Genomic DNA, 8721 nt, shown 5'->3' on the forward strand with positions numbered 1-8721 from the left:
GCCTTTTTTCACCAACTTCGAGGTCAACTCCGGAGCTCACAGTACCTGCGACGGCGCTGGAACCAATCGTATTGGCGTTTGCCTTTCCATTGGAGACTTTCAGTGCCGTGGAGAGGGGGAACCTGCTGCATGGGTAACAGCTTCTCCTCCGTATCAACCTACCCTGGCTTTGCGCCTTGGAGAGGCCACTCCAGGCCGACAACCAGAGCGCAACTCCATAGTCTCCTGAGACTGATGGATGCCTATTACGGCTATACTAAAATACATATAAATATATAAATTTTCGTTCTATATCACGTGATTCAACAAGAGGCTCACAACAAAGTCACACAGTTACTAGTCTTGCTCCACACCCACCCAACTGGGCGGCAGCTTTCCAGTCATGTGTAAGCTGCACCTACAGTAAGCAATTTCAGTTTCTGGTAGTACATCATTATAAAAAAAGTACTTACACATTTCTTGGACACAATTGATGGTGTTATCTCTGAATTCTGCGATTTCCTGCATTCAGTTATTTATTGACAGACAGCGTGCGTGACTAGTTCTGTTGACAGAGTTTACATTTGGTTAAGTTTACATCACAAGATGGAGCAAACTCCCAGAGGCTAGAAGTCTACTTACCTTACTGGATGACCCATAGATGTGCGGTTCTTCCTGTACAAAAGAATGATGATGGGTGGAGGTACAGATGTGAATTTCACTTCCCCTCAAGTCAACTAGATTATACCTGAATTTACCTGAGAGCCAACAGAGGATGAATGTTGGCCTTCCTCGGCCTCGACGAGGACAGGAAGCCGGCGGTTTATCGAAAGTCCCCGCATTAACCTTGATAATCATTTCCAGTTGCGTTTTGAAATTCAACAATCTTGGCATTTATGGCTTCGGCGGGTAGGCAGTTCCATGGTTTATAACCGTGTGGGAGCAAAAGCCTCTCCTGTTCTCGGTCCCACAATGTGGCTTGTCCAGCTTAAAATTGTTGCTCCTTGTTTGTGTTACATCTGACCTTTTGACGAGATTGTCCGGATCAACATCCTCCAAATTGTTCAGTTTTTTATAGTGTCAATGAGATTCAGGGCCACCACAACCACACACAGCAGGTCCAGGGCCACCACAACCACACACAGCAGGTCCAGGGCCACCACAACCATACACAGCAGGTCCAGGACCACCACAACCATACACAGCAGGTCTAGGGCCACCACAACCACACACAGCAGGTCCAGGGCCACCACAACCACACACAGCAGGTCCAGGGCCACCACAACCACACACAGCAGGTCCAGGGCCACCACAACCACACACAGCAGGTCCAGGGCCACCACAACCACACACAGCAGGTCCAGGGCCACCACAACCACACACAGCAGGTCCAGGGCCACCACAACTACACACAGCAGGTCCAGGGCCACCACAACCACACACAGCAGGTCCAGGGCCACCACAACCACACACAGCAGGTCCAGGGCCACCACAACCACACACAGCAAGTCCAGGGCCACCACAACCACACACAGCAGGTCTAGGGCCACCACAACCATACACAGCAGGTCCAGGGCCACCACAACCACACACAGCAGGTCCAGGGCCACCACAACCATACACAACAGGTCCAGGGCCACCACAACCAAACACAGCAGGTCCAGGGCCACCACAACCACACACAGCAGGTCCAGGGCCACCACAACCATACACAACAGGTCCAGGGCCACCACAACCACACACAGCAGGTCCAGGGCCACCACAACCATACACAGCAGGTCCAGGGCCACCACAACCACACACAGCAGGTCCAGGGCCACCACAACCATACACAGCAGGTCCAGGGCCCACCACAACCATACACAGCAGGTCCAAGGCCACCACAACCATACACAGCAGGTCCAGGGCCACCACAACCATACACAGCAGGTCCAGGGCCACCACAACCATACACATCAGGTCCAGGGCCACCACAATCATACACAGGAGGTCTAGGGCCACCACAACCATACACAGCAGGTCCAGGGCCACCACAACCACACACAGCAGGTCCAGGGCCACCACAACCATACACAGCAGGTCCAGGACCACCACAACCACACACAGCAGGTCTAGGACCACAACAACCACACACAACAGGTCTAGGGCCACCACAACCATACACATCAGGTCAGGCGCCACCACAACCATACACAGCAGGTCATGGGCCACCACAACCACACACAGCAGGTCCAGGGCCACCACAACCACACACAGCAGGTCCAGGGCCACCACAACCACACACAGCAGGTCCAGGGCCACCACAACCAAACACAGCAGATCAAGGGCCACCACAACCACACACAGCAGGTCCAGGGCCACCACAACCACACACAGCAGGTCCAGGGCCACCACAACCACACACAGCAGGTCCAGGGCCACCACAACCACACACAGCAGGTCTAGGACCACAACAACCACACACAACAGGTCTAGGGCCACCACAACCATACACATCAGGTCAGGCGCCACCACAACCACACACAGCAGGTCCAGGGCCACCACAACCACACACAGCAGGTCCAGGGCCACCACAACCACACACAGCAGGTCAAGGGCCACCACAACCATACACAGCAGGTCCAGGGCCACCACAACCATACACAGCAGGTCCAGGGCCACCACAACCATACACAGCAGGTCCAGGGCCACCACAACCATACACAGCAGGTCCAGGGCCACCACAACCACACACAGCAGGTCCAGGGCCACCACAACCATACACAGCAGGTCCAGGGCCACCACAACCAAACACAGCAGGTCCAGGGCCACCACAACCATACACAGCAGGTCCAGGGCCACCACAACCATACACAGCAGGTCCAGGGCCACCACAACCACACACAGCAGGTCCAGGGCCACCACAACCATACACAGCAGGTCCAGGGCCACCACAACCACACACAGCAGGTCCAGGGCCACCACAACCATACACAACAGGTCCAGGGCCACCATAACACCACACAGTAGGTCTAGGTCCACCACAACCATACACTGCTCTACCCAAAATATTGAATTTTGGACTTATGGATGAACTACTGTTACAAAGATGGATTACTGGCAGGCATTTTGAGTCTAATTAATGTCAGATCAATTTTATTTGAGCTGTGTTTTTAAGAGTGATTTTGACCTGGGATAACCCCAGGGATAACCCCAGGATAACCTCTGGGATAACCCAGGGATAACTCAGGGATAACCCCTGAGATATCCCCAGAATCTCTTGATGTAGGATGTTGATGGTGTGCAAATATCTATAACGGTATGGTATTATTAGTTTATATTAGTTGTATTTCAAATTGGTTTATCATGGTAATTTTATGATATACATTGTGCCAATATGTCTTGCCGCTCTAATGCCAAAACTCACTTTGCCTTTTCAATACATCATCTCTTATACTGTAATACATGGAATCACAGCATCTCCATAACCCCGGACAACATGGTTTCAGAACAGGGCGCTCTTGCCTGTCGCAGTTGCTGGACCACTATGATATGGCATTAGATGCTATGGAAGACAAACAAAACGCTGATGTAATTTACACAGATTTCGCAAAAGCTTTTGATAAATGTGACCATGGTGTTATTGCACATAAAATGCGTTCAAAAGGAATTACCAGGAAAATAGGCAGATGGATCTACAATTTCCTGACTAACAGAACCCAATGTGTAATAGTCAACAAAAAAAAATCCAGCCCATCAACCGTGAAGAGCTCAGTCCCCCAGGGTACTATGCTTGCTCCAGTACTTTTTCTCATCCTCATATCGGACATAGACTTGAACACAACCTATAGCACTGTATCATCCTTTGCAGATGACACTAGGATCTTCATGAGAGTTGGCAACATAGAGGACACAGCAAACCTCCAATCAGATGTAGATCAGGTCTTTCTATGGGCTACAGAAAATAATATGGTGTTTAACGAGGATAAGTTCCAGCTACGGACGAATTGAAATATCAAAACGGAAACCACGTACAAAACTCAGGCAAATCATAACAGAACGAAAAGGCAATGTAAAGGATCTGGGTGTACTCATGTCGGAAGACCTTACCTTTAAAGAACACAATAAAGTAGCCGTCACAACTGCAAGAAAAATGACAGGTTGGATAACAAGAACTTTTCACACTAGAGATGCTATACCGATGATGATACTTTTCAAAACGCTTGTGCTCTCTAGAGTGGAGTACTACTGCACAATGACAGCCCCTTTCAAAGCTAGAGAAATTGCTGACTTGGAGAGCGTGCAGAGATCATTTACTGCTAGAATCCACTCAGTAAAACATCTAAATTACTGGGACCGACTAAAGAGCCTAAATCTGTACTCCCTTGAGCGCAGGCGGGAGAGATACATAATAATTTACACGTGGAAAATAATTGAGGGGCTGGTCCCAAACCTGCACACAGAAATAACATCACATGAGACCAGAAGACATGGCAGGATGTGCAGAATACCCCCGTTGAAAAGCAGAGGTGCAACAGGTACTCTGAGAGAGAACTCTATGAACATCAGAGGCCCGAGACTGTTCAACACGCTTCCACTACACATAAGGGGCATAACTGGTCGACCCCTCACAGTGTTCAAGAGAGAACTGGATAAGCACCTACAAAGGATACCTGATCAACCAGGCTGTGACTCATACGTCAGGCTGCGAGCAGCCGAGTCTAACAGCCTGGTTGATCAGTCCAGCAACCAGGAGGCCTGGTCGACGACCGGGCCGCGGGGACGCTAAGCCCCGGAAGCACCTCAAGGTAACCTCAAGGTAAGGTATATAGCCCACTGTAGGTAGCCCGCTGTAGGTAGCCCGCTGTAGGTAGCCCGCTGTAGGTAGCCCCTGTAGATAGCCCGCTGTAGGTAGCCCGCTGTAGATAGCCCGCTGTAGGTAGCCCGCTGTAGGTAGCCCGCTGTAGATAGCCCGCTGTAGGTAGCCCCTGTAGATAGCCCGCTGTAGGTAGCCCCTGTAGATAGCCCGCTGTAGGTAGCCCCTGTAGATAGCCCGCTGTAGGTAGCCCCTGTAGATAGCCCGCTGTAGGTAGCCTGCTGTAGGTAGCCCACTGTAGGTAGCCCGCTGTAGGTAGCCCGCTGTAGGTAGCCCGCTGTAGATAGCCCGCTGTAGGTAGCCCCTGTAGATAGCCCGCTGTAGGTAGCCCGCTGTAGGTAGCCCGCTGTAGATAGCCCGCTGTAGGTAGCCCGCTGTAGATAGCCCGCTGTAGGTAGCCCCTGTAGATAGCCCGCTGTAGGTAGCCCCTGTAGATAGCCCGCTGTAGGTAGCCCGCTGTAGGTAGCCCGCTGTAGGTAGCCCGCTGTAGATAGCCCGCTGTAGGTAGCCCGCTGTAGGTAGCCCGCTGTAGATAGCCCGCTGTAGGTAGCCCGCTGTAGGTAGCCCGCTGTAGGTAGCCCGCTGTAGGTAGCCCGCTGTAGGTAGCCCGCTGTAGGTAGCCCGCTGTAGGTAGCCCGCTGTAGGTAGCCCGCTGTAGGTAGCCCGCTGTAGGTAGCCCGCTGTAGATAGCCCGCTGTAGGTAGCCCCTGTAGATAGCCCGCTGTAGGTAGCCCGCTGTAGGTAGCCCGCTGTAGATAGCCCGCTGTAGGTAGCCCCTGTAGATAGCAAGCTGTAGGTAGCCCGCTGTAGGTAGCCCGCTGTAGATAGCCCGCTGTAGGTAGCCCACTGTAGGTAGCCCGCTGTAGATAGCCCGCTGTAGGTAGCCCGCTGTAGGTAGCCCGCTGTAGGTAGCCCCTGTTGATAGCCCGCTGTAGGTAGCCCGCTGTAGGTAGCCCGCTATAGGTAGCCCGCTGTAGGTAGCCCGCTGTAGATAGCCCGCTGTAGGTAGCCCCTGTAGATAGCCCGCTGTAGGTAGCCCCTGTAGATAGCCCGCTGTAGGTAGCCCGCTGTAGATAGCCCGCTGTAGGAAGCCCGCTGTAGATAGCCCGGTGTAGGTAGCCCCTGTAGATAGCCCGCTGTAGGTAGCCCCTGTAGATAGCCCGCTGTAGGTAGCCCGCTGTAGGTACCCCGCTGTAGGTAGCCCCTGTAGATAGCCCGCTGTAGGTAGCCCGCTGTAGGTAGCCCCTGTAGATAGCCCGCTGTAGGTAGCCCCTGTAGGTAGCCCCTGTAGGTAGCCCGCTGTAGGTAGCCCCTGTAGATAGCCCGCTGTAGGTAGCCCGCTGTAGGTAGCCCGCTGTAGATAGCCCGCTGTAGGTAGCCCGCTGTAGGTAGCCCGCTGTAGGTAGCCCGCTGTAGGTAGCCCGCTGTAGATAGCCCGCTGTAGGTAGCCCCTGTAGATAGCCCGCTGTAGGTAGCCCGCTGTAGGTAGCCCGCTGTAGGTAGCCCGCTGTAGGTAGCCCGCTGTAGATAGCCCGCTGTAGGTAGCCCGCTGTAGATAGCCCGCTGTAGGTAGCCCCTGTAGATAGCCCGCTGTAGGTAGCCCGCTGTAGATAGCCCGCTGTAGGTAGCCCGCTGTAGATAGTCCGGTGTAGGTACCCCTGTAGATTGCCCGCTGTAGGTAGCCCCTGTAGATAGCCCGCTGTAGGTAGCCCGCTGTAGGTACCCCGCTGTAGGTAGCCCCTGTAGATAGCCCGCTGTAGGTAGCCCGCTGTAGGTAGCCCCTGTAGATAGCCCGCTGTAGGTAGCCCCTGTAGGTAGCCCCTGTAGGTAGCCCGCTGTAGGAAGCCCCTGTAGATAGCCCGCTGTAGGTAGCCCCTGTAGATAGCCTGCTGTAGGTAGCCCCTGTAGGTAGCCCGCTGTAGGTAGCCCCTGTAGGTAGCCCCTGTAGGTAGCCCGCTGTAGGTAGCCCGCTGTAGGTAACCCACTGTAGATAGCCCGCAGTAGGTAGCCCGCTGTAGGTAGCCCGCTGTAGGTAACCCACTGTAGATAGCCCGCTGTTGGTAGCCCGCTGTAGATAGCCCGCTGTAGGTAGCCCCTGTAGATAGCCCGCTGTAGGTAGCCCGCTGTAGGTAGCCCGCTGTAGGTAGCCCGCTGTAGATAGCCCGCTGTAGGTAGCCCGCTGTAGATAGCCAGCTGTAGGTAGCCCCTGTAGATAGCCCGCTGTAGGTAGCCCGCTGTAGGTAGCCCGCTGTAGATAGCCCGGTGTAGGTAGCCCGCTGTAGGTAGCCCCTGTAGATAGCCCGCTGTAGGTAGCCCGCTGTAGGTACCCCGCTGTAGGTAGCCCCTGTAGATAGCCCGCTGTAGGTAGCCCCTGTAGATAGCCCGCTGTAGGTAGCCCCTGTAGGTAGCCCCTGTAGGTAGCCCGCTGTAGGTAGCCCCTGTAGATAGCCCGCTGTAGGTAGCCCCTGTAGATAGCCCGCTGTAGGTAGCCCCTGTAGGTAGCCCGCTGTAGGTAGCCCGCTGTAGGTAGCCCGCTGTAGGTAGCCCCTGTAGATTGCCCGCTGTAGGTAGCCCCTGTAGGTAGCCCCTGTAGGTAGCCCGCTGTAGGTAGCCCGCTGTAGGTAACCCACTGTAGATAGCCCGCTGTAGGTAGCCCGCTGTAGATAGCCCGCTGTAGGTAGCCCGCTGTAGGTAGCCCGCTGTAGATAGCCCGCTGTAGGTAGCCCGCTGTAGATAGCCAGCTGTAGGTAGCCCCTGTAGATAGCCCGCTGTAGGTAGCCCGCTGTAGGTAGCCCACTGTAGGTAGCCCCAGTAGATAGCCCGCTGTAGGTAGCCCGCTGTAGATAGCCCGCTGTAGGTAGCCCCTGTAGATAGCCCGCTGTAGGTAGCCCGCTGTAGGTAGCCCGCTGTAGGTAGCCCCTGTAGATAGCCCGCTGTAGGTAGCCCGCTTTAGGTAGCCCCTGTAGGTAGCCCCTGTAGGTAGCCCGCTGTAGGTAACCCGCTGTAGGTAACCCGCAGTAGGTAGCCCCTGTAGGTAGCCCGCTGTAGGTAGCCCACTGTAGGTAGCCCGCTGTAGGTAATCCGCAGTAGGTAGCCCCTGTAGGTAGCCCCTGTAGGTAGCCCCTGTAGGTAGCCCGCTGTAGGAAGCCCACTGTAGATAACCCGCTGTAGGTAGCCCACTGTAGGTAGCCCGCTGTAGGTAGCCCGCTATAGATAGCCCACTGTAGGTAGCCCACTGTAGGTAGCCCGCTGTAGGTAGCCCGCTGTAGGTAGCCCGCTGTTGATAGCCCACTGTAGGTAGCCCACTGTAGGTAGCCCGCTGTAGGTAGCCCGCTGTAGGTAGCCCGCTGTAGGTAGCCCGCTGTAGGTAGCCCGCTGTAGGTAGCCTGCTGTAAGTAGCCCGCTGTAGGTAGCCCACTGTAAGTAGCCCGCTGTAAATAGCCCGCTGAAGGTAGCCCGCTATAGATAGCAAAGTGAGCCAACCACAGTTGATAATTCCCTTTCCGGTCAATTCTCTCTTCTCTAAGAGCTGACTATCTATTCTGCTTTCAATCAGAGCAACAGGTTAGATTCTCTGGCCATCCAAATTGGTCTACCAGCATTTTTCTTTTATTATAAATATGGTTCTTTTATTTGTACGATTCCATTTATAATTACTTATTCGGATATTTATATGATAATTTCACACTATTATTCTGTAATTCATTTTTTTAAACTTGAAAAGATCTTTGCCAGTTGTATTAAGGATGGTCCTTTTTATTTTATTTACAAGTAAACATGTAAAAATTTAACTCAACTTGACTTTCTTACATTCATTTCAGATTATAACTTTTATACATGATGGATTATTTTTTATAGATAACAGTTTGGTTGATTTTATTACGTAA

This window comes from Procambarus clarkii, chromosome 84 (assembly GCF_040958095.1).
Source record: "Procambarus clarkii isolate CNS0578487 chromosome 84, FALCON_Pclarkii_2.0, whole genome shotgun sequence".
Taxonomy (NCBI): Eukaryota; Metazoa; Arthropoda; class Malacostraca; order Decapoda; family Cambaridae; genus Procambarus; species Procambarus clarkii.